The 27,785-nt window shown below is 38.3% G+C and overlaps 1 protein-coding gene across 1 annotated transcript in view; it reads right to left on the reverse strand.

The window, feature by feature from the left end:
- Positions 1-11,034: 11,034 nt before the first annotated feature.
- Positions 11,035-27,785, reverse strand: part of nicn1 (nicolin 1) — a 65,933-nt gene continuing 49,182 nt past the window's right edge. Inside the window, exon 8 of the mRNA XM_058372990.1 lies at positions 11,035-11,144. The gene's annotated coding sequence lies outside the window, so the exon portion shown is untranslated. The remainder of the gene's footprint in view (positions 11,145-27,785) is intronic.

The following is a 27,785-nucleotide window of genomic DNA, read 5'->3' on the forward strand; positions in this document are numbered from 1 at the left end:
GTCTGGTTCCTCTCAAGGTTTCTTCCTCATACCATCTAAGGGAGTTTTTCCTTGCCACAGTCGCCTCAGTCACCTCAGGCTTGCTCACTTGGGATAACATCTAGGACTGTCTGTCTGTTTGTCTGTTTATATGTTTGTTGTTTTCTTATGTCGTTTCTCATGTAAAGCTGCTTTGAGACAATGCTCTTTGTTAAAAGCGCTATACAAATAAAATTGAATTGAATTGAATTGAATTGAATGTGGTAGTTGGCACCAAGATGTTAGCAGCAGATCCTTTAAGCCTTGTAAGTTGTGAGATGGAGACTCCATGGATCAGACTTGTTTGTTCAGCACATCCCACAGATGCTTGATTGGATTGAGATCTGGAGAATTTGGAGGCCAAGTCAACACCCCAAACTTCTTGTGCTCATCAAAGCAGAGAATACTGTTTCCATGTGGGTGTACATGGTCTGCAACAATGCTTAGGTAGGTGGTAACATCCACATGGATGGCAGGACCCAAGGTTTCCCAGCAGAACTTTTCCCAAACCATGACACTGCCTCTGCCGGCTTGCCTTCTTCCCATAGTGCATCCTGCTGCCATGTGTTCCCCAGGTAAGTGACGCACACGCCCCCGGCCATCCACGTGACCTAAAAGAAAATTCATCAGACCAGGCCACCTTCTTCAATTGCTTCGTGGTCCAGTTCTGATGCTCATGTTATTATTGGAACTTTTGCAGTGCACAAGGGTCAGCATGGGCACCCTGACTGGTCTGCAGCTATGCAGTCCCATCCGCAACTGTGATGCACTGTGTATTCTGACACCTTTCTATCAGAACCAGCATTAACCAGCATTAACTTCTAGCAACAGTAGCTCATCTGTTGGATCGGACCACATGGGTCAGCCTTCACTCCCCCCATGCATCGGTGAGCCTTGGCCATCCATGCCGCTGTTCCTTCACTGGACCTCAAAAAGTCAAAATGAAAGATATGAAGTTATTCAGGTATGTTTGTATATTTTTTTGTGCTACTGAAAGAGCTACAATCCTACTAAGAATCTAACTTTAGCTGTTACCTGCTAATAACTGCCAGCAAAGTTAGCCTAGCTAGAATATTTCATAATGAGTGAGAGCACATAGTTACAGTATGTACATATAGTTTGTTACATACTTATACAAATAAACTGGGTTTGGTCTAGTGGCTCTCATTGCAGCAGCCTGGGTCCGATTCCCGAGCAGGGACCAGCCACTGAAGAGTTAACTCCTGGTGCCGGTCTGAAGCCTGGATAAAATGAGAGGGTTGCATCAGGAAGGGCATCTGATGTAAAACCTGTGCCAAATCGAAAGATCCACTGCGGTGACCCCGAACACGGAGCAGCCAAAAGAACAACAGCAAGAACAGATATGCTGGGTATATACTATGCATTGATTGACCACTCTAAAGACATCTAGTTTTTTTCTGGGAATCCTAGATGTTTCACCTATAACCTAAAGATCTTTATTTTCATATATAATAATATATGAATATATTTCAGATATATAATCTATAAATAACCTGCCATTTTGTTTAAAGGTTTTAAAAGTCACTCCTAGCAAATTCAAAACAAATGACCATAAAATCCACCAACTGTTAATGGCACAATTAAATAGCACAGAAAATTAAATTATTTATTTAACCTAATATCGATAATTTGAATATATTATATATATATATATATGTAGAAGTTTCCATGTCCTGTTAAACGTTATTTGTAATGTTTCGTGTATTCTTCTTATTTTGTCTGTACCACTATCCTGTAAGAGCAACATTACTCTGTTCACAGTGAATCCTGTCACTGACAGTATTTATCACAGCAACTAACACAATCGATGGCTCCTGTTCAGTCCGAGCCAGTTGTGCTGTGAACTGTTGGTAACGAAGAGAAAGAAACGTCAAGTGTCACAGGAGACCTTTCACTCTCCTGGGAATCATTCAAGACACACTCTTATAGTGGGGTATAATTTTCTCTAAAGAAATCAATGGCCATTAATAAATAAATCAATTTAGACCTATTGCAAAGGAGCAGATGACTGACCAGAAAAAATAATGCTAACATCTTTCTAAAAATATAATTAGTCAAGTTAAACTAGTGATGCTAATGGAAACTGAGATGTGAAAAGATTCATGGATTTTTTATGCATCTTGTAAACTCGAAAGTAATCCCATCTGCCTTAGACAAAACCTCAATTTCCAAAACCATCGATGTACTACCACTGTGGTATATTGATTTTAAGGACAATGAGCATTCTTGAGCTTGTAAACAATTCAACAGAAGAGCTTCCTGTGCAAAATGAGGTCTCAAGACACTGGAGCTCTGCGGTCTCTGCCAGCAAGTGTTTCCCAATCCCTGGATATCTTACAGATTTAAGCCCTAGACCTTGATTAATTCCATCATTTAATTCCACCATTTTGATTGGCTGCATCGACAGTATAGGACGTCCAACACTGTAGAGCTACAGCCTCAGCAGTGAGACATAAAATGTTCCATGGTTTATACTGGATAGTCCAAATAGAATCCCATTAATAAGCAAAGCAAAGAGACTCCAATCATGAAGACAAAGTAATCACTGTGAAAGAGAGAAAAATCACATTTTTCACATTTTGGAGGTTTAAAATCACTGGGGTTCATGAAGCATAGAGAGATGGAATGTATTTTTTAAACTTTGTTACAGTGGTGGAATTTACAACCCACATTAGTATTAACAGTTATTAGATGTAGGGGTCCAAGCATCAAAAACACAATCTTTCAAGGATAATAGATGTTGTAGATCTTGCTAAAGCAGCTTCTTGAGGAAAAGGTGCAGCTCTGGGATTTTGTGTTTTATTTCTGGTTTTGTTTATATCCTCTGAGTAAATTTGATATCAAATTACCTACTGATTTTGATCAGTTGCATAAACGGAAATGATATACATATAGTGAAAAAATGAGCCTATCTACAATTTACAAGATTTGAAATTTACAAATTATCATATTCACCAGCTCCTTTCTAGTTTGCTTAATATCATGGACGATGCAGTAGAAAAATAAAGGAAAAAATAAAATAAATTAATGAAGACAAATAGAAATGTACAAAGTACAATTGTCAAAAAAATCTGAAAATATTGGTAGCATAAATTTCTATAATACATGTAATATAAAAATAATAATTATAAAAATAATAATAATAATAATAATAATAATAATAATAATAATAATAATATACTGGGACCCCATGTTGAGATAGATAGATAGATAGATAGATAGATAGATAGATAGATAGATAGATAGATAGATAGATAGATAGATAGATAGATAGATAGATAGATAGATAGATAGATAGATAGATAGATAGATAGATAAGCTTAGATGCTTCCATGTATAATCACGTGACCATGCGTGACAATCACCCAGGTTTGAAGGCAATAACCTGACAGAACTCGTCCCCCCACATTCATTTAAATACCATTCAGGTGGGAGATATTTATCATGGAGTAGAAGTCTGAAAAAAAATGATTACAGACATCATCCACTATAGCTAAACCCATCTGGACAGAACTTGTCATGAATTCCGTTTCCCTGTGCTCATTGTTGGGACACAATGAGCACTGATTCCCTGTCATGTGCTTCTCTTTATGTTTGCTCTATTGTGTTCATCTGTTCTGTGTCAAGTCCTTAAGGTTTTCCAGTGTCTCAAATCTCATGTTTTCCTCTCTCTGGAAGTAATTATTGCCCAGTCTCTGTAAACAAGTGCTTTCCCAGCTTCTGAATGAGCTTCTGTTTCCTTGTCTCTCAGATTCAGTGTCCATGGAATCATGCCCATTTTTTTTTCTAGTCTCAGAAGTCAATTTTGTAGTCTAGTATCTAGGTAGTATCTAGGTTCTGATGTCTTGTAGGCCATCCAATCTAAACCACACACTCACCCTCTCTCGCTCTGGTTGTAGTATATGCATACAAAATGTGTTTGTCACAGATGAGCTACCATGTTCCCCCACGCCTCCTCCTCTTCTAGTAAGAAAACTACCAGGGAATGAGAATTCTATTGAGATGTGAAAAGATTTATTGATGCCCCACTGAGCCAGGGCCAAGATCATCTCTTCAAGCTCCACATGGAAAGATCAATTGGATGATGGGAGGCTCCCAAAACTGTAGGGCTACAGTCTCAACAGTGAAGACTGAAATGTTATGCTGCATGTGTCATACTGAGGAGGCTGAATGGAGCTGCATACTGATAGCTGAAGCAAAAGGAACTCAAGCATGACAGAAGACAGTAGAAACACTGAGACACATGAATCACATCTTCATTTGGATGTTCTGAATCAGTGGTTCTTAAAGGGAGGATCTGGGGAACCCTAGGCATCTGTTAAGCATAGCTAAGGGGGTTGTGATTTCTTTTTTTTCCCCCAGTGATGGAAATCATACAACCCACCATCAAAGCCATTATATTTATAGGTCCATGCACCAAAGTCATACCTAATGTGCTTTAGACTCATGAATAGAAAGATATCTGGTTCTAATAATTAAACAATTAAAATTTTTCACAAGTTTAAACAATGTTAATGAATTTAATCTTTATTCAGGGAGTCTATGAAACCGGTTCTCAAAAGCAGGTAAGATGGGTGAGTCTTGGGACCCCTAGGAGTCCATAAAGCATAGGTATGTTTTTAAGTTATTTTCAGCAACAGAAATCACAACCCATATTATGAAAGCTATTAAATTTAGGGGTCCAAGCACCAAAGTCACCCATGACTTAATGTACTCTAAACAATGTTGATGAATTAAATCTGTATTCAGGAAGTCTGTGGAGAATTAATTTAGATGTTTTGAATTGCAAGTTGTCAGAAAAAAAACAGTACTTCCTCATAGCATTATGTGAAGTTTGCTAGAAACGTTTATTATGTTCAAAGCTCAATTTATAGGTAAAACCACTTGAGGCCAAGTTGAGGTGGAGTGCTGGCATCATTGCTTTCACAGAGATCATGGGCTATCTAAACATCCTGTACGAATCTACAAGCCAAACAGGATTACAGGAGCTAAAGGCAAACTGAAGAGTGGTTACATTCAATGCACTCCTGACAGAAGTAAAGCCAAATGCTTTAGGGGTGAGTAGAATATGATTCAAGTGCTCTAATTATTGCTTGCCAAGCTAGCATGGACCTGTCTTCCATTTGACTTGGCAGAGTAACCAACACTTGTGACAAAGACAGTTTGAATTGGAGTAATACATGGTGTCAACTACAAGTATGGAACCTCTTGACAGCTAGAGTATAAAAATCCTAAAAAATACTGAGTTATTTTTAGAACTCAGTTGCTGGGTTCAACCTGTATCTTGTAGTTGGGTTGATAACTCGACATGCTGGGCTGAAGATTTGGACCTGAAAGGGAACAGACACACAACGTCAAGATTCATTTACTGGGATTTGCCTCAGGGTATGTTGAGACAGAGCGGCAACCAGAACATCTGAAGTAAAAAAAAATTTTTTGCTTCAACTGCAAGTTATGACAGTTTTTGTTCACATTTATCTTCATTTAGTTATGGACCATATTTGTAGACATTTCCATAGATCCATTCTCTACACTGCTTATCCAGCTGGGACATGGGAAACCTGGAGTCTATCCCAGGAGACTCCTGGTACAAGGCAGGGTACATCCTGGACAGGATGCCAGTCTATCGCAGGGCACAATCGCACACACACTACAATGCATGTCTTTTGACTGGAGGAGGAAACCAGAGTACCTGAGGCAAGGGGAGATGATATGGCAGAGGTGGGAATCAAACCCCTAAGCCTGAAGGTGTGAGGCAAATATGCTAACCACCAAGCCACCATGCACCCACAGACAAACTTTTGTAGATATTTTGTAGGCATAAATCATTTTAATATGTAGTTTGCCTGTATAGCCAATGTTGGGCTGTTAGCACAAAGTTAGCTACATTAGCTAACTTTATTTGAGGAGAAAACAGCGTAAGTTGTCTTCTTGCAATAAATTGTAGTCATTTTGTAACAAACAAAACTTAAATTAAAGATTAGATTGAATTTGTACATAATTATAGAGTGTTTTCAGAAGCTTTCAGCTAGTAGAAAATGACCATGTTTTTACTGTAACATTGTTCCATATGTTTAAGTCAAGAAGGGCTAGTTTCACATTATGTGGGTTTTTTAAGCACTGTCTGAAGCTTCTTCTTTTGTTCTGATATGTTTACTGTAAGGGCTTAGCCCAGAAATGTAATCATTTTACCCACAAGCAACATTCAAACCCGATGTTTCTGGTTTAAAACAACCCGTGATGAGTTGATGCGTGTTTGGAAACCTAGAGTCGGGTTTCCAATTGAAAGCAATGATCTTTAACCCAGCAATTTTAGTGTAGGTGTGGACTAAGGTACACTGCATTTGCAAGTGAATGCCAGTCTGATCAGATTTTCTGAAAAAATAGTCCACAAGGCCACAGCTTGAAAAGGTTCAGAAATAAAGAAGGTACTCACAGTGCACCTTGCTACCTTTAAATACAGCTGATATTTGATTTAGGTGGAATGTGTATGGTTGTATGGTGGGTGCAGATTGTGTACTGCATGTGTTTAACAGAACCACTTGATCTACATATAATATCTGATTCACTACTAATATGTGCCTTGCTTTAATACCTTGGCTAGCACAGGGAATAAATCTTGACCTACCTGGCTAGTAGATTTATAATCCCTGCTTTCTTACTGTGTCCTTGAGCAAGAGAAATGAAGTCATATTGTTAGCCAGGTTTTCTGTATGTGGTCTAAGCTGCTTGGCTTAAAGATTTTGGGCAGCTGTTGGAAGAGGAGGCAGATGGAATGATGTCTAGTTTTTTCTATACTTATCAGTGATATAATTATAAATGGTTCCATACAACATATGTATATTGACTAGAACATACTGTACCTTGAAATAGGTGATGCTAACCATTTTCAACTTAACCTTGATTATGGTTACAAATCCAGATATTTGATTTTTACGCCTGACACAACCCTCCTATTTGATCATCGTTTGGGACCAGTACTGAGTGTCTCAGTGGCTGGATTGGTTCCCTTCCCTGAGATTGAAGAATCCTGCCACTGGACCACCAGGTTACCCATCAGGTCCACAAGCCTTTTTTGTCATTTTACCTTAGCACAGCACCATGATGGATTTGAAATGTAGCAAACAAATTGTGAAATGTAGATGCTCAACTTTAAGTCAAGGTTTACCAAAAATGCTGTATTAATCAATTTATTACTTAGTCCCCATTTTGATAGGCTCAAAAGTAATTGAACAATTGACAGATACACAGTTTCATGACCAGATGTGGCCTGTTTCCTTGTTATTTCTTGGCAAATTAAGGAAATAAAAGATATGCAATCGATTCTTGCAAGTGTTGGATTTGCTATTGGAAGATGTTCATAGGAACTCAAGATGTGGTTCACTGAGGTGTCGATGCAAGTGAAGGTCTCAGACCTATCAGAGAGATATCAAACTTTAGGAGTGGCCAAGTCAACAATTTGGTACATTGTAAAAACCTTAAGGTCCAGACACAAGTGTTTAACTGTTGATTAAGAGATTATTACAGAGGTCTCTTAGTAAAATTAATTCTGTTCAAATAGAGCTTTAGAGTCAAGTGCCTTCTCCACTTCTGTACCATTTTAGTGGATCTGGACGTAAGGGTTGTTTACTATTTGCAACCAATATTTTCCAGTCTCTGTACTTTTCAATCTTTTGAACTCAATGTCCCCTAGTATGATTTCTACCACATTCTGTAAAACGTTTGCTCCTCTAGACCCTGAGTGTCTCAGTATGAAGGATCTGTTGTTTTGCAGGCCATCAAAAGTAAGCCATACATTCAACCTCTCTTACTCTTGGCATATAAAATGTGTTTGGTCACAGATGATCTACCACATCCCCTTAAGCCTCCTCTGAAAAACCACTTGGGAATGAGAATTCCATTGAGATGTGAAACGATCTATAAATGCCCAACCGAGCCAGGGCCAAGATCCTCTTTTCTAGCTCCATATGGAAAGATCAACTGGATGATAGGAGGCTTCCAAATCGGTAGGGATACAATCTCAACACAGAAGGCTGAAATGCTGCAAGTTTCATACTGGGCAGTTTAAATGGATACTTATACATGTAGCTGAAGCAAAGAGACCTCTTACATGGCACTTTGCTATTGCCAGAGTATTCCCACAGTATTCCTGCAGCACTTCCACAACATGGAAACTTTTAGCTGTGACTCATTTAAGGCTAAATGTAAAATCAATTCTAATTGATGCTGTATCAAGGGGAAGAGTTAACATCATTGATTGGACTCATCTGGAGATCATCTGCTATTGAAGAATCCTCTACTAATTTGTAATCCAAATGGGATTAAGCTGAAGCCAAATTTAACAGAGTGTTAATTCAATAAATTAATGACAGAAGTATGGCCAAATGCTTTAGGGGTGAGTAGGATATGATTTAAGCACTATTGCTAGCCAAGCTAAAAACAGCCTTCCATCTGGATTGGAACAACCTACACTTGTGACCAAGAAAATTTAAGCTCATGAAGTATGGTATCAGCAAAAAAACAACAATTATGTCCAGTTTGTAAATTGGTGGACTGGTCTAATAAAACATCCTAGGATCATGTTGATTAACTGTCTAATGCAGCACCACCTTGAATCTCTAATATCTGGACATTAATGTGATCAGTAAATCAGGTTCACCCTGGAAATTAGACATTCAAGGTATTAAGAATTTGTAGATTTTCATAAGTATTTCTGTTTTTAGCTAGCCTGCTAGTGGCTATATTTTCATAGAAAAATTCCAAAAAAGCTGTAAAAATATTCAAACTAAATGGTGATATCAAACCCATTTCTGCTAAAAAAATTGAAGGTGTTATCTTTAACCACTAAAATTCTGTGTAAGGTTATCCCAACAGAAATAAAAGCATCTCACATTGAAAGCCACGAGCTTTCAGCAGACGTTCACCGAAATAATTCATTTGTTTATACTGATTGAAAATATCCAATAAGTTAAATTTTATTCTGCCACAGAATAGAACACCAGTGCATTGCCAAAAGGGTTAAAAAGACAGGTAAAAGAAGCAAATCTATGACTGAACAGTATAGTACCTGATTGGCTTGCAACACTTTTGCAAACACACATAATAAATCTTGACCTACATGACTACTTGGGTTACAATCCCTGTTTTCCCATTGTGTCCTTGAGCAAGACAAATGAAATCAGATTGCCAGCCAGTTTTCCTGCATGCAGTCTGAGCTGCTTGGCTTACAGAGTTTTGGGCAGCTGTTGGAAAAGATGGGGCAGATGGAATAATGTCTATTTTTTCCCTCTAATTATCAATGATGTATTAATTAGAAACATTACACAATTGTCCTGCTAGCATATGCATATCGGCTAGTCCTCTGTGTAGCTTAAAACAAGACCTACTGCCAAGGCACTGCGGCCAGCAAAACTAATCCTGTCCAAATAGGGCTCTAGTGTCAAGGGTTTTCTAGTGAGTCGAATTAATTGTTTCCTAGTCTCTGGAAGTAACTGCTGTTGAGTATTTGCGACCAATATTTCCCAGTCTCCGTACTTTCAATTGAGTGTCCTCTATTCTCTAGGACTGTTTACTTGTTAATATGACATATCCGAATTAATTAATTGTCATAGTTCATGTCAGTTGTTCATTAGCGCAGTAATTTCTATTATGTTTATATCTTATAGTATCTTATGTTGTCAGAATAGTTTATATAAGAATACAGTTGGACCTATTCTAGTTCTTTTTGTGTGTTGTCTCTCCTCTCTGGCTCTAAAAGAAATTTGTCCCACTCATTACGAGCCTTTAGAGCACATAGTTATGAAACCATACGTTTCTCTGCAAGTAGTTCTGCTAAAAGCCTGAGAATCTGCATTAATGGTCAAAATGAAGCCTATTTTGACACACCAGTTGTACTGAAAACTGCTATTCAGAAAGCAGGATAGAACATGCAAAAAAAAAAATGCCTTATGACTTAATATTCAAACATATCTTTATGATCCAGCATGAAAAATTTCTTGGGCAGAAATGGCAGTACATATGTGGGAACAGCAGTCAGAATGAGTTATACGGTTGGGGAAAGAAGGGCCACTGTTGCCTGAAGGGCTTATTAAAATGGATTTTACTGAATTATTCTGAGCAAGTAATATCCTATAACTGAGCTCAATCAAGAAAGTGCATGTCTGAGAACTAATTTTCGGTAGCCAGCCATCTTTTAGAAAAAGCATGAATAAAATAACACTGACTTTCATGCCAGACTGTTCTATAATATTCTTACTCAAACATTTCCGTAGCTAATCAAACCCATTCATTCACTCTTTTTTTTTAAAGTGCATTCTTTCTATTTATAAATAATAATAATCTAGTGATTAATTGGGAAATACAAGCTTTTATTTAGAGGCTACAGAGAAGTCTCCACACGCATTTCATTCAATAAAAACCGGACATAATTTGGGCAATTTAGTAATTTTCCAGGAGATATTAGATTGCTTTGGAAACTTAAAAACAACATTATTTGCTTTTGTTTTCCATTTTGTTCATGGGTGTGTGTATGTGGTTTAATTTTGCACTACCTTTGAAAGATTTTCAAATGGTTTCTTAATGATTGAGTCATTTTCCAAATGGATTTGAAAGTCACATGCCAAGCCAGATTTCTTCAAGTTCAGAAAGCAAAATTACTTATACCACAAACTTGAAATGGGCCATAATTGAAGATGATTGTCCTACTTTACAAAATTACCAGTACATAACAGACAAATAAGAAATGTTTTATGTGCTCTTGTTAACTGGAACATTTTCTGGATGTTATTGGGGATCATTCTTCAAAAACAATATGAAAATCAATAAAGGGTGTTGATTTTCTTTAGACATGACGGTCGAATGACAGACTAAAATAGAAACTCAGACATTTAGGCTTAAAGGCACCCCAGTGCTGTGCTTGTTTAACTTTTCAAACTAAAATGGTGAGTTTATCACCTCACAATCTAAGAAGACAGCTAAGTGTCACATGAATAAATGGGCTAGTTTGTAATAATAAATATAGCCTACTAACTTTTCTGCAACAGTTTTGTCTTCCCAATGGTCTGCTTCACTGGTGCAGGTGCTGGACACATGCAACATCTCTCCCACTGCCAAAGAAATACAAGTCACATTAATATTGATTACTGTTTTTACAGCACAGTGGGCTCACACCAATTATTAAAGAAGATTAATGGCTCTAATAAACATTACAGTCAGTAAACCTTTCCCACTTTACTGTTGAGGAAAGAACAAGACAGGACAGCAATAAGAAAGATATTATCATGTCACTTTCATTGGGGGTTTCATGTTAGCTTCACTACTGACCTTCTTTCAGACTACAGAACATTCCAAACATTTAGGAAGATTTGACAAGAGGGATTTTGCTAGACTTTATGCAAATAAAGTCTTGGCATTCCAAATCTAAAGTACTTCTGAGCTCAGAAATCAGATTTTTATATAGATAGATCTCTCAAATGGCAATACATTTTTTTTCACAAACAGAGACTCTGTCAGTACTTTTACAAAAAGAAAGGGATTATTAGCATGTGGAATTTCTGTGACTGCAAATATGGGCTACGGGATATGACAAGGAATGCTTTTTTTCCATCATGCTTGCACTGTAGTTGTTATAATCAGTGTTCCCTCCAAGTGGTGACAGTGAAATATCACATGACCTTCTATAAATCACATTGTTTGATCAGAACCAGCATTAACTTTTTCAGTAATTTGAGCAACAGTAGCTTGTCTGTTGGATCGGACCACACAGGTCAGCCTTCGCTCCCCACGTGCATCAGTGAGCCTCGGCCACCCATGACCCTGTTGCCGGTTCACCACTGTTCCTTCCTTGGACCACTTTTGATAGATACTGACCACTGCAGACCGGGAACACCCCACAAGAGCTGCAGTTTTGGAGATGCTCTGATCCAGACGTCCCTTAATAAAAATATTTGTCCCTTGTCAAACTCGCTCAAATCCTTACGCTTGTCCATTTTTCCTGCTTCTAACACATCAACTTTGAGGACAAAATGTTCACTTGCTGCCTAATATATCCCACCCACTAACAGGTGCCATGATGAGGAAATAATCAGTGTTATTCACTTCCTGTTATGCCTGATCGGTGTATATGGCAGTTTGGTAAAACCCATTGGATGTCACAGTGGATGAATTGTAGCAAAACTGGGTTTTTCTGCCTATAACATACTTGCCAATGAAATTAATTTCACTAAACGAATAAAATCAAACCTAGTCTCTCTTTCTACAAATATCATATTGTGTAAGGTGTCAGTTTATCAAACAGTTAACGTCTAGTCAGTCCTAATCCTTGCTAGCTGAGTGTGATTCCCCCATACAGTCAATTTCATCCTTTCCTCAAGACACTGGATAGTTATATAATGCTAAAGCAATACAGACATCATCAATTAAGCTTGTAACTAAATAACGTCAGTCAAAATATTTTCTGCGATAAGAACAAATCACAATCATGTGTTTCATTCAAGGCTTTCATATTAACAACGCACACACATAAACGGTTAAATACACTATACTCCTTCATCTCACATCTCCTTATGTAGCCATGGCATATGTATATAAATTTGTCATATTTTTTAATACAGTGGAAGCGAGAAGGACTATTTAAGAATTCAGGTCAGGTCAGGAGTGGCGTCATTTCCAGTTTGATGTGGTCCAAGCTGCTGAGCCTCAATAACAGATGGATGTGATCAGTAGAATCTCGGCTCGGTGACACAGCAATGCCCTGGAAGTACGGGTGGCACTAGGCCATTTAAGATGAACAAATTATGCCGATGGAGCTGGCACGCCCTTGTTTGAGGTGTCTGGATTGCCCCTGACTGTGAGGTCAATTGTACCATTCATTTAAAACCTGTAACTGCCATGCTACATGATTTTCACATCTGCTAGATCAGGTTTCTTGTAATCATATGCAATCGTATAGCATTGTTTCCAAAGAAGTCTAAACCATCATGACCAGGGGTTGCATGACATAAGTCTCACTGGTCAACTCTTTTTTTTTCTTTTTGATTTTTGATGGTAAAATGATTCAGATTCGGGACATTGCTATTTTTAGTCTGTTTAATTAGTGCAGCGATGATAAACAACATCAGATTGCATCAACCCACACGTCAATTAGCAGCCACACACAGGCTACGAAATGATGATTCCTGCTACAGTGTTTTTTACTCTACATCTGTTTTCTGTCTTTCCTCGGTTGAATTTGACTACAGAACTGAATTTGTTGGACATTTTTCTTCAAGTACATTAGCCTTTTTTCCATATACACTATATTGCCAAAGGTTTTGGGACACCCATCCAAATCACTGAATTCAGGTGTTGATTTTCAGGAGTTGGACTTGGCCCATTAGTTCCAGTGAAAGGAACTCTTAATGCTTCAGCACACCAAGACATTTCATGCTCCCGACTTTGTGGGAACAGTTTGGGGATGACCCCTTCCTGTTCCAACATGACTGCACACCAGTGCTCAAAGCAAGGTCCATAAAGACATAGATGAGTGAGTTTGGTGTGGAGGAACTTGACTGGCCTGCAAAGAGTCCAGACCTCAACCAGAACACCTTTGGGATGAATTAGAGCAGAGACTGCGAGCCAGGCCTTCTTGTCTGACCTCACAAATGCGCTTCTAGAGGAATGGTCAAAAATTCCCATAAACACACTCCTAAACCTTGTGGAAAGCCTTCCCAGAAGAGTTGAAGCTGTTATCGCTGTAAACGGCGGGCCAACTCCATATTACATTCATGTTCATGTAAAAGCAGATGTCCCAAAACTTTTGGCAATATAGTATATTTTAGGTGTCCCCATTGCCCTTAATAGTTGACATCCCCACACTGATTTGTGATTAGTAAATGTATATATATCGATTTTTTTTTTTACTCTGACATATACAGAATAGCGGATAAAAGTTCAGTTCGAATGTGTAGACTGCCAGTGAAACACTTCAGCTCTATGATCTGGGACCAGACAAAACTGTCCTCATGCTGGCCTGAGGGTGAAATAGACATCATACCACCTACTGTAGTTGAGTGCTCCTCACCTTCTTTAATAAATAAAGCTCTGCCATTTGCACTGCTCTCTAAGCAGAATTGTTGTTCTTTCTCTGGTCAAAGTGCTAAGGCTCATAACCTAGCTATCAGCACATACTGCTATATTCATAAATATTTTACAAATTCTTATCCTTTTCCACTCTAACAAACAGGAGGTGGTTCCACACTTGGACATCTTATTTTTAAAAAAATACTTTTACAGAAATACATTTTTGTGTTTGTAATGTAGATACTAAATAATAACGATAAAACGGGTATCATCCGTCAATCCCCAATACTACTGTATGGCCAATACTATGGCAACATGCACTAATATAAAAAGCATGCCAGCCTTTTTCTTGGACATCGATTTCTAAATCCTTGGAAATAAAGGAACTTATATCTTTAAATGTCTGATCTCATGTTTTGTTGTTTATCGTGACAAATCGATGACGAGGCAATTAACTTAATACAACCAGGATTTGATCCAGTAGCAAAATAACACGTTGTGTTATCCAGACTAACTGATGCTCATGTTTTAACAAAAGGAGCAATTAGCACAAACACCACCTGCTGAGAATTCCAAAATATAATGGAGAACAACAACACTTGAAAAGTGTCTTTGGCAAAACCTAAAACGGTGCTGAACAAGGGCTAAATTTAAACCACAGCCGAGACGTTAACAAGATCAAGTCATCACATGTTAAGTTAAACCTTCAAGAAACTAGTTAATAATACATTTTGCACCAAGCATGTTGAACTACTTTTATTTTGTATTTCGATTCAGAAGGGGAATCTGATGTTGTAGCCTCACTATACGGTCTGAGATGCTTTTCTGCTCACCGTTAGTAGAGTGGTTATTTGATTTACAGTATCCTTCCTGGTTGCTCAAAACACTCAATTCTACTCTGACCTCTTTCATCAACTGCAGAACTGCTGCTCTCTCAATTTTTTTTATTTATTTTTTCTACTTCCCCACATGCTTCTGTGTAGAAATGAGCCATATGTGAAATCCCAGGAGATCAGCAGTTTCTGAAAATCCGAAACCAGCCTTTCTCGACTAGCATCCATGCTACATTTAAGATCAGTGAGATTACATTTTTATTTTTAATGTGTGAGGTGAATAATAAATGCTCATGATCGGTACCAGTGTGATTTTTATACAGTATGCTGATGCAACATGATTGACTAATTGCATGAACTACATGAGGCTTGTTTCTCACGATCAGGCTTTCTAGGAAAGATCTTCAAGTCTACAGTGGTTCAGCGTATCACTGAACAATAAACTTTCTGCCGCAATGCTTTTGGGAATCTCGGCCCTGAATTTGTTCAGTTTTATAAGGCTTTAGCATAATAAAGGAGTTCACTCAGAGTTTAATAACGCAAATTGCATGATGGAGTAAAAAGGTGGCCAAGAAGGGGTAGTTTTTGGACTAACATAAATCTGGATAATTATTAACATAGCAGTAATTAAAGTCCCATTTGGACCATGTTAGTTGACAGTGTAAATAAGTCTATCTGAATGTGATTTCAGAGAAAGCAGAACAATTAATCAGTACATGCAAGCTCCGAGCACCCATGGCACACACACACACACACAGACACACACAGACACACACAGACACACACAGACACACACAGTCACATTGGAAGTCAAGTCTTTCCTCTGCTCAGAGGTGACAGGCATTGTGCTGACTGCACACTCAGGAGTGAAAAAGAACAGACACAATAGATACACCCTGCTGAGAACCATCCGTCTTCCTTAAGACACTTTTTCTACTGGTAACAGATAAGACATTTCTGCCTAACACACCTCTCAAACCTGTTAACGCTACACTGAGGCCTGGAACACCCCTCTGCACAAAGCAAGCCAAGCATAATAGCAACATTTCTGGTCAGTAAAACCGGACGTGTACATGTGTGCCAGTTCATTTCCTCTAGGTTTGAATGAACGTGTTTCTGAATCTCATTTCTGATTTCTTTGCTTGCGCTTATGGCTTGGACATAGTCAAGGCCAGAAATATTGGCACCCTTTATAAAACTAGATTAATATACATAATTGAATAACACATTTTTATTTTTTTTTCCCATACAGAATGCTCATGTATTGTTGTCCTATAGCTTTCTATAAATTTTGCTTAATGATAATTTAACTGGTGATATGTGAATTTAAGCAAACATTCTTTAGGTGCATTTTGCCACTTATTATTTTCCAAAAAATATTTCAGAAGAATGTGTTTATAATAAGAGGAAAGGTTTTTTTTGTTGTTTGTTTTAAATAAATAATTAACATGAATTGTTTTTCCATACAAATCATGCTTGGAAGGTATCTCGGGGTGCCAATACTTTTGCACTTAACGTGGCATGGTGTATAAAGAAAAGAAACGAAAAACATTCTGTATTTTTATAAACACACTGTTCGTTTTTCTCCTTTAATGGCCAATTACAGATACATTTTTTTTTTTTATCATCTACAAGTTATGTAGTTCGCAACCATTTCCGAGTTTTTCCTAGTTATATAAAAAGTCTCTATAGTGGACACAAGTTTACAGCTGTTATATAGTAACCCAACACTACATCTTCTTACTTATTTGATGTTGTGTTTCAAGACATTTCCATTAAAAGTTTCCAGATAAACATGGATTACAAAAAAAAAATAAAATAAAATAAAATTGGCTGAAATCCAAATGATTTAAATTCAGCACTACAGGAAGCTCATTAAGACTGAGAGGGATTTGTCTGTATCTGTGTCTCCAGACTCGTGTGGAGGAAATATCCCCTGTCTGTAAACATTTCTCTCTATCACACACAGAAAATGTGCTCAGAGAGCAAATGTCACCTCTGTGAATGCCTTTTACATGACAAAATATCGCAAGGTGAATTGTGGCTCCGAACACAGCAGAAGCATCGCCTTTTGGCTGTACGAAAAATACACCAAGTACAGTGAAATGCATGGGAACAAACATTTTTCAGCCATAATCATTCTCTTAGAGATCACATTTTTTCTCCATTCTGATGTTTGATGAACGTTAATGGAGGTTCTTGACCTGTGTTCGCAGATGATTAGCTGATTGAATAATTGCGTGGATAAATTAAATGGAAGGTTGAGTTTATAAGGTAAATAATGTAATGCAGGTTTCAGAGGCAGGTCTTAAAAATGGGGTTCTTAAAAATAGGGTGAGAAAAAAATAAGAATATTTACAAAAATCTACCAAAATAGATGTTCCACATCTTTATAGCATTAACCAAAGTAAACATATTTATTTAATAATAACATATATTTAAAATATATATATATATATATATATATACACATTATATGTCAAAAGTGTACCCTGGTATAATCTTTAAATGTTTTTTTTTTTAAATATACAGTTTTCTTTAATGTAAACTGTATACACATTTCCAGGTAAAATAAAAATTTTCAAAATGACCATCTGAGCAAGGAAACGTAACACAGTTACACCCTTATTCGAGGCGTGTGCGACTTCCAAGAATATGTATATAGACACTGGTGTAAGTAAACAGAATTGAAAATATGTTGAATAGAAAGTAGACATATTTCCTTTCAAAGCAGCAGGTGCGAGAAGAAAAAAAACCTTCAAGTGCAGTACACACACTTGAAAATCCTATTTCAATAACATTATTATACTGTTCCAGATCGGTGGCTAGGCTGTGAATGAGTTTACTGCATATTCTGGACATAAGAACACGACTTCTCCATTCATGACACTGTGTATGTGTGTGTGTGTGTGTGTGAGACCTTGTTCAGCCACAGGACTACCACTTGAAATTTACCTTGGATATGAATTCTTAATACACCCATGACCACAATGAATACACTGCTTTTATAAACCAAATACAAGCCACAACTGGGAAGGGGGAGTGTGACACGGCGTGGGATACATTTTAATATCAGTCGTGATGCTAATACGGGTGCATATGGATATCTGCATGTGAATAGCTGCTTCGCTCACTATATGTGTGACCGGGACATATTCCAGGAATCATTCATGGGAACTTAGACAGTGAAGGCTCAGGCAAGATATTAATGATTCGTGCTACTTAATCATCAGAACGATCATAAAGATTTTGGCTGAAGGTACTTGTAATGGCTTTTTAATCTAGGGTAATATAGCATTTTGGGGAATGTTGTACACTGGCAAAATATATATCAAGTGCCCTCAAGAAGCATGCAAATTTTTAAATTTAGTGTAGCAGAAACAGAGCACACTAATGGACACTTTAGGCAATAAACCACAATATAGTACTCTGTACAGCTTGGGAAAAAGATTGCAGATTATTTCACTTCTTGGGAAAAAATGACAGTAGACACTTGTCTCAATCCTCGTCCACATTCCTTGTCCATTTGTAATACCTGGACATTGTTTTAAGACTCATCATTATTACAATGATCCTTATTACATTTCCAAAAATTTTTAAATTGTTCGGATTTTAATTCTTGCATCTAAATTATCGATCCTCACATGCTTGACACGCTCATGCAGATTTCTCCTTTACATCTGAAGGATTTCTATCAACACTGGCCACTCATGTGCTTGTTCAGTCTCTTGTTATTTCAATACCGAACTACCGGCAGGTCTGCCTCTGAGCATCGTTCAACCTCCGGAACTGACCCAGATTTCTCTCACAGCACCCCATTATTACTCTCCTTCTACTGACTTTCTATACCTTTAAAACACTGATGTTTACCTACAAAGCCAAACATGGACCAACAACCACTTATCTTAAAGTACCCTGAACTGCTCTACACTCCCTCCAATCTTTGAGCACTGCTCACCTGAAGTCACCATCTCTCAGGGTACAAGGAAGACATGAATCAAGATTTTTCTCCATTCTGGGACCCAGAAAACTACTTTCCCTAGATGTCTGAACAGCCGAGTCACTGATTGTCTTTGAAAGTGTTTGTCTTTTCATACAGTCCTCCAACAAATGTTTAACACTGATGGTGTTCTGGAAATTGTGAACCAGTATCAGGATGTATTTATTGATGGAGCCTTCAAAGCACATCAGTAAGTCCTTCTGGATAAGAAAGTCTAGCAAATTCCACAAATAAACGCTAGTAAAGTAAGGTATGAACACCAAACCCATCCCAAGCCTTACCACAACCATAACTGTTCACACTATTTGCTTAATACTGCAATTATGCATACAAGTTTAGATGCATCATTAGCATGTTGTTGTGGAAATCCTATTACTAGTTTTCTGTTCAGAACATACACATTACTGTTTGTCAGGGCATTTAGAAATGTCTAGTCTTGTTCCATGTTATTTATATTGTGACAGGTTCCTCAAAATATTTTCTACCAGGACTGGACAATATATTGTTTATTTTTTTGACCTTTGCAATACTGATACTCATGACATTGCTGGCCCAAGTGGGTTGAAGCCTTGGGCAAGGTCTACCGTTTCACTCCACCAAACCCAGAGGCATGAAAGGGATTTGTAATGAGGGGGCAAGGGAGGTCTTCAGGCCATAGCTCACATGGAAGCCAGGCAGCAACGGTATATATGATTGGGGTACTCAGCCACTCAGGCACCGGCTGTATGTTGAGCCCCCTCAAGGCAGCTGTGTATGTTTCCCAAGCCAAGACCTTGTCCAGAAGGAAGGCTTCGATATGCAAATGAGTGTCCTAAAAATCATTAAAGCTGTAACCATTCCATTTGGAAATATTCCAAATCAGTGTCCATTGCAGGGGTCACAACAAAGTACTAGGAAGTGTAGCAAGGACAATCTGTGACATGAACTGAAGACATGAGCAAAGTCAAAACCAGGAAACGGATAAAAAGGCTCAGAAATGCATGATGCAATCAACACACAATGACAAACACAGAAGGATGTAACTAAGAATACCTAGACACACTCGGAGAAAGACTAATGACAAGACAGAGGTGGAGAAAAGACGAGAAATTCAACACGAATACGTGTGCGCATGTAAACAAAACGTAAGAGTGCTGCACATGCCATGCTGGAGAATGAATGTAAATTGTATTCCGTCAGCATTCTGACTGTCAACGTGAGCAAATTTAAAAGACAGTTATAAGATGTCTTGTCCACTTGAATGTCGTCGGCCATCTTGAAAATTTGTTCTTATCCAGCGTCAGGACTAGTTAGCCCCACCCCTTTTCTGCTATTTAAGCAAAACCACAAGTGTTATTCGGTTGAGCATCATCCTGGTACTTAAAGTGCATTTCTTTGGGTTGAAATTTTCAGCATGAATACACCATTCGCACTACAAAAAGGCACAGAATAGTGCATAGGCATGAGATTTGGGATGTACCTCGGGAACAGAAACTACCCAAGAAAGTTTTGTAGAAAGTTCACCTAGTTGTAGCTCTTGCGTGTGAGTTTAGACATAATTCTTTTTTTTAACCCCAGCCAGAACTCACAACAATGATTTAACTTGCACCCGTCTCCCTCTGGATACAGTAGAACAAATCAGTCTTCTAGCTCCTAGCATGGTGAACAGCCGAGTGTTTGGAGAAACTGATCAAATCGCCCCATTTTCCCTTTAACATTTATTCATCTGTTGAAGATGCTTTTTTTTGAGGGAGAGGGTCATAAATACTCGACGTTTTTACAGATCAAAAATCAACAAACGTGCAATAGTTACTCAATAATAAATGAGTAATAGATGAGGCTTTGATCACAAGTGCCAAGACGGGGAAAAATACACACTGTGTACTAGAACTTTGTGTTTTGTTCACCTCTTTTGGTTTCTTTGGTGGCTCAAGGTGGTATGAAGCTTTACAACTGATGATTTTAGACTGGGCTCCGATCTTGGAGATTTAAATTGACATGCTTAGAGGGTTTTTGAGTAAGAACCATCTTACCAGAGTGTCCTTCCTTGTCTATCAGTAATCCTTGATCTTCCTCCTTCTCAAGGTAGCTCTTTCTTAGATGATGTCCTTCTATTTGTCCCATGTCACACTTCGACAAAATTCATCACTCAGCACTTCAGAACTGTACACAGAAAACAAAATAAAAATAAAATAAAATAAGTTCTGTTTTTTTCCTGGAATTTGATTAGAATCTGAGGTAAATGGGGATAACATAGTAATTTTAAATCTAAATGGTTTAGGGAAATAAAGCTTAGCATTCCCTTTATTTTCATTAAATGTTTGTTATTTTAATGTAAGTATTAAATAAGCTATCATAATAAAATGATAATATATTGATTATATTATTTGTAAAATATTATATGGTTTTTATTAATAAAGGTATATTTAATCAGCAAGTTAGTTTGCTTTTTCCTCACATTTTAATGATTCAGTTAACACTTTAATGTGTATATTAGTATGACGTTAATACAAATACAATATAGTGCTTGCAATATAGTGCTGTTCTTTAAAACACTATTGCTTTAACAAAACCTTCAAAGTAAATGTTTAAAATGCTTAAACATGATGGATTTAAGCAATGAGTTCAGTTTCACTCAAACCATTTGTATCCTCTCTTTATCTGTCTCAGGTCACTCGTTGCTGTTTATTTTGACTTCTAAAATTCCTCAGTATTACAAATATGGCCTTTTCCCCAGTCTTTAAAATTCGTTTAAATTTTCCTTTTTCACTTCAATGTTATTTGTATAAAACGCTTTCATAGAGTCTACACCTTGAACCCTACTGGGCAGCATAAGAACGACAGTGGCAAACAATAACTCGACGGAAACGAGGAAGAGACACTGAAAGGAATGTTTAGAGTATATATTGATACAGAGAAATGGCTAACTTCAAGACAAACTGTATTAAAAAAACAAGATTCTGAAAAGATACTATGAGCATCTTTTTCATATGAGATGAATATTGATATTGAAACGGGACCAAAATATGGTTTGAGTACTTTTTTATTATTATTTAACACACCAAAATCAGATTATTAGTTACCTATCGAAAGCCTCCGGATTGAGTTCGAAAAAGCATTTCAGCCTCCTGTTCCGACAGATTCTTCTTTGTGCATTTCAACACAAATATTTCCATCCGTTCATATCGAGATACATCTGTAATTGAAATCTACAACTTGCATTAAGATTTATTCATCCAGCGTACGCTTTTATCCAAAGGAGATTTACAAGCATGCCACGATACGATCCGAGCGTCGGAGCAGACACGGACACGAGTACAGCTATGTTTCTGAATCGAGGGAAAACGTACGCCTGGCTGACCGGCTCACCAGAAGGATATGTATTTTCTTTCCTATATACCAACTTTTCAGACTTTCCAGATGATACCACCCCTGTGGGCCTAATTATACATAGCGACTAGACAATGCACAGAAGGGAGGTGAGTCACTTCACATCATGGTGCACTAGAAATATGGGACTCTGCAACACTACTTCAATAATAGAATACAATGCCATTGCTGTCAGTGTGGAAGAGTCTTCAACTTCTAAGGGGACCACCAGCTTCACCGTACTCTCCTGAGACAGCAGTATAAAGTCAGCAGTGGGGGGGGGATAGGCAACCTAACCTGCTTCACTTCCCTCCCAAAAAATATAATTGAAACTGCTGCCACATCTTCCATCACTGTCTGGTCTGTTCCAAGGGCAGGCTACAAGTCCATGAAGGAAACTGATATGTCCCAATAGTTATGATACTGCTCGTAATATTAAATTAACATCTATTAATAGCTTGATAATGAGACTATCAGGGTCAAGCAATGCATTAGGATCATGAGTTTTCAGTGATGGTATAATAGTATAATATAGGGGTAAAATTATTAGGCAATAACATACACACCCTCATCAAGGCAGATAGATCACTACATTTGTGATTTTTAATTTGCTCTACTGGGATCCCAGGAATACCAAATATGGGAAGGCGACTAAATAAACTTACAGTCTGTTTGTGTCATTTGCACATTAATGCAAACGTTTCATTTGCAATGTGTGCTTAGTCTATTCACATTTAGTTTCCATTTCAAACAGATTTATTGGGGAAAAATGATGGTATAGTAAATAATCTACCATTTTCATGCTCATTACACCTGTAATTATCACATTTGCCTCAATAATGAGTCAACTCACTGCAAAAACAAACCAAATCTTCATTTATTCTTTGCACTGACCTGAAATGTGGGTCACTGATACAGCGCTGGGCTGGAAAGAAATCACTTCGCCTGTTCTCATATCATTCTGTGCTAAATACTATGGTGCTGTTGCTCTCGGTTCCACAAAAATACAAAATAATCCACATTTTCAGCGTAAAATCTTCTGTTGATTTCAAAGTTAAAAATGTATACGCTGCATACAGTATATTGCAAAAGGTTTTGGGACACCCCTCCAAATCACTGAATTCAGGTGTTGTTTTTCAGGGGTTGGGCTTGACCCCTTAGTTCCAGTGAAAGGAACTCTTAATACTTCAGCATACCAAGACATTTTGGACAATTTCATTCTCCTAACTTTGTGGGAACAGTTTGAGGATGGCCTCTTCCTGTTCCAACATGACTGCACACCAGTGCACAAAGTATGGTCCATAAAAACATGGATGATGGTGTGGAGCAACTTGACTGGCCTTCACAGAGTCCTGACCTCAACACATTTGGGATGAGCAGCCCTGAGCACCTTATAACACCTTTAGAGCGGAGAATGCAAGCTAGGCCTTCTCATCCAACATCAGTGCCTGACCTCACAAATACGCTTCTAGAGGAATGGTCAATATATAAACACACTCATAAATCTTGTGGAAAACCTTCCCAGAAGAGTTGAAGCTGTTATAGCTGCAAAGGGCGGGCCAACTCTGTATTACATTCATGTGCATGTAAAGGCAGACGTCCCAAAACCTTTGGCAATATAGTATATTTAAATTTTTGCTAGTCTTCCTGAATGCATTTTAGTAGCACTAAAAATAAAAAGAGTGTTTAATAACCTAATAATTACATATAGCCTACTAGCTATTTACTTGTGTATTGTAACACACCATCTTGTAATTCATCACTGTCAGAAGTTCATGGCACAAGCCAGATGCCAGAGCAGCATCCAAACCAAGTCTGACTTTCTCAGAAACAGATGTTCCTCAATTACCTGAACCTCACTATTAAAAGAATGCTGAATAAGGGATCTCTAGAGCTGTTATCGCTTTCATTTTGCATAATCATCAGGTGTAGGGGTGGCCTATGGGCTACATTAGCCCAGAGTGATGCTACACACCGATCTGTAACACACTGATCATTTGCAGTAGATGGATTACATTTAGATGGAGAAAATACAAGTAGCGGAAATCTGTGGAGTGAAAATGGTATTTTGTGCTTATTTTTAGCTCAGTGTGACAAAAAGGATGGAGATATCTAGAAATAATTGGGAAATAAATAAAATAAATGAAGTTGTGAAATTAACCCATGGTTTATTTAAACGTTTTAGGGCATTGCCAATTGTTTTACTGCTACATGGGAACCACTGCCTCCTATAATATTCCATTACAATGATGACCATTAAATTCTGTGTCTCTATTATTCATCAAACTTGGTAAAATTCAATATTTTACACGCACCACCAATAGAACTATTTGACACATGGATTCAATGGGATTTTATGTGTCCTATTTTATTACAAAATATTACATCTAATTAGACCACAGGCTTTTAATACCCCATTTTGGTCACCACCTGCACATACACTGCTTCACTAGGAATCAGTGAACACATCACAGGTGGTTTTGTACAGGAAATAAAATCTGCTTATTGGACATCTTTTTGTCGCATCTAGACGACATATGGCTTCTTCATACAATGAAATGTTTCAAAGCGGCTTAACCTTGTACCCTACTGCCAGTCATTAAAACAGTATCTAACAGCGTTTTGAACTCATCAGCAACTCATCAGTAGTCCAAAGATTTCTAAGGTGCTCAGAATTTAAATCCCAATCCATAACATATATCGTCTATATTATAGCGTTGTTTTAGCTATCTTTATAACATGTTATGTTTGTTGTCAATTTATAGGTCTAGCTATAGTCCAAAGTGGTCCAGCAGCAGGAAACCTTGCGCTCACTGGTGCGGGCAGGGAACCAACCCAGCCAATGCGAGGTTAACTCTCAGTGCTGGTCCCGAGCCTGGATAAAATGGACCTTTATAGGTCTAGCTATAGTCCAAAGTGGTCCAGCAGCAGGAACCCTTGTGCTCACCGGCGCGGGCAGGGAACCAACCCAGCCAATGAGGGGTTAACTCTCAGTGCTGGTCCCAAGCCTGGAAAAAATGGACCTTTATAGGTCTAGCTATAGTCCCTAGTGGTCCAGCAGCAGGAAACCTTGTGCTCACCATCACGGGCAGGGAGCCAACCCAGCCAATGAGGGGTTAACTCTCAGTACTGGTCCCAAGCCTTGATAAAATGTGAGGGCTGCATCAGGAAGGGCATTCGGCATAAAAACCTGTGCCAAAATCAAATATGCTAATTCAATAATATGCTATAGTGACCCTGAACAGGGAGAAGACCAAGGACTCCAATGACAACTTTTATAGGTCTTAGCTAGCTAGCCATCAGTGCCTTAAAAAGTCAAAAATTCGCGAGCTACTTTTCGGGTACTACATAGCATTCTCCAAGGCTCCAAAAACTGAGAAGGTCTTTTAAGGAAAGGTCTTTGCGGCACTCTTTGAGTAGGGACTGTGAATTAAATAGGAGAACAGAATAACTAGATTAGATGAAACATGAAACAGAACACACAATGAGAACCTTCAATAACACATACTATAGCTGCGCTTGCTTTAAAAATCACCAGGCGCCACTCGGTTAGCTGTAGGGGTGGACTTTGTTCATATGCAACAATGCAATCATGTCATTATTCATTCATATTCCTACAAATTTCTCAGGAGATCAGACTGAAATATGCTACAAAGCATTGCCTTTCAAAGGAAAATTGCCTATCGAGTTCAAGTGAGTAAATCAGTATCAGATGAAACATATGGTCTACTATAGAGAGGTTTCACATTCTGCCGTTTACACAAATGTCTTCTTTTTGAGGTGATGGCTTGCAGAAGTTTCCAGATAACATTTCTATCCATATTGTGCACAGGGATTATTAATTCCCTGGAACATGGGGTTACACTAGATAAAATCATTACAACATATTGTCCTTTAAAGCAGTGGAAGCAACATTGCTACAGAGGATCCTAAGCACAAAATGCAAAGTAGTGTTACATAATGTACAACATCCACATTTGTGCACAAATGATGCAACAATAAATGGATAAATAATTAGTTTATACACTGATCAGGCATAACATTATGAGCAGTGACAGGTAAAGTGAACAAGACTGATGATCTCCTCATCATGGCACCTGTTAGTGGGTGGGATATATTAGGCAGCAAGTGAACACTTTGTCCTCAAAGTTGATGTGTTAGAAGCAGGAAAAATGGACAAGCGTAAGGATTTGAGCGAGTTTGATGAAGGGCCAAATTGTGATGGCTAGACGACCGGATCAGAGCATCTCCAAAACTGCAGCTCTTGTAGGGTGTTCCCGGTCTGCAGTGGTCAGTATCTATCAAAAGTGGTCCAAGGAAGGAACAGTGGTGAACCGGTGACAGGGTCATGGGCGACCAAGGCTCATTGATGCACGTGGGGAGCGAAGGCTGGCCCGTGTGATCTGATAAAACAGACGAGCTACTGATGGTCAAATTGCTGAAGAAGTTAATGCTGGTTCTGATAGAAATAGTGTCAGAATACACAGTGCAGGACGGGTCCGGGCTATTTTGGCAGCAAAAGGCAGAACAATATTAGGCAGGTGGTCATAATGTTATGCCTGAACAGTGTACATTGAAATTCACATCATTTTGAAAATCCAGTGTATAGCTGATCCTCATAATTGCTCAGTGTCACATGAGGGAAGTGGAGCATATGACAGATTTGTTTCCAGGTGGATCGTTAATAAACAGAGACAGGACGTCTCCTGGAAATCCCGTTGAATCCAACCAATCTGATGATGACTTCGAAACTCCTGAGGCGTTTCCAATTTAGGGTGCAATATGCATCAGATGTTCAGACAATGGTTTACGGGTGTGACGTCTGAGACTCAGACTAACCAGAAGGTTACAAAGCTACACAATGGCATTACATTTTAGTCACCCATCTAATATTACCACCAGTTATCACTGACAATAGGTAAAAGGTAAAAGAGCAAGGTCTTGTATATCAGGAGCACTTCAACAGAAATTCACCCGTTTTTATGTTGTTGTAAGACGTGCAGGTTTTAATTTATCCAGGTGAGGCAGAATCCAATCCAAACAAAGCTGTTGAGTTGCAGGTCTAGCTCGAGGGCCCACCCAAACTCTCTCTGGTACTCGCAAGATTTCAATTTGCAACTTTCTGTTCAGTAGGAAAAAAAAAAAACTTAAGTGCTGAGCAATCACAGCCTCAAGCTGCTCAGTTTTAAAAAGAACTTGGAACCTTTCAAGTATTCATGTAACTCTTGAACTTGCTCGCTTTCCATAATCTCGTATAAGCAAAATACACGATAATGCAATGCGACAGTCGGATTCTGCTCAGACGCTCGTTCCTTTGATCACATTCCCACAATGCATAATATTACACACCACAAGCAGAACAAACTCTAACAATCCTGCTGGCTTCGTGTGTTTTCACTGAGTTGCACCAAAGACCTGGGCACGATCCTTTCTAAAGGGCAACGTTTTGGAGTCCGAAGCTGTTTCAGCCCCCAAAGAATCTACTGTCAAAGCAAAGCCCTGAAGGG

The sequence above is a fragment of the Hemibagrus wyckioides genome, linkage group LG21, assembly GCF_019097595.1.
Source record: "Hemibagrus wyckioides isolate EC202008001 linkage group LG21, SWU_Hwy_1.0, whole genome shotgun sequence".
In the NCBI taxonomy this organism is placed as follows: Eukaryota; Metazoa; Chordata; class Actinopteri; order Siluriformes; family Bagridae; genus Hemibagrus; species Hemibagrus wyckioides.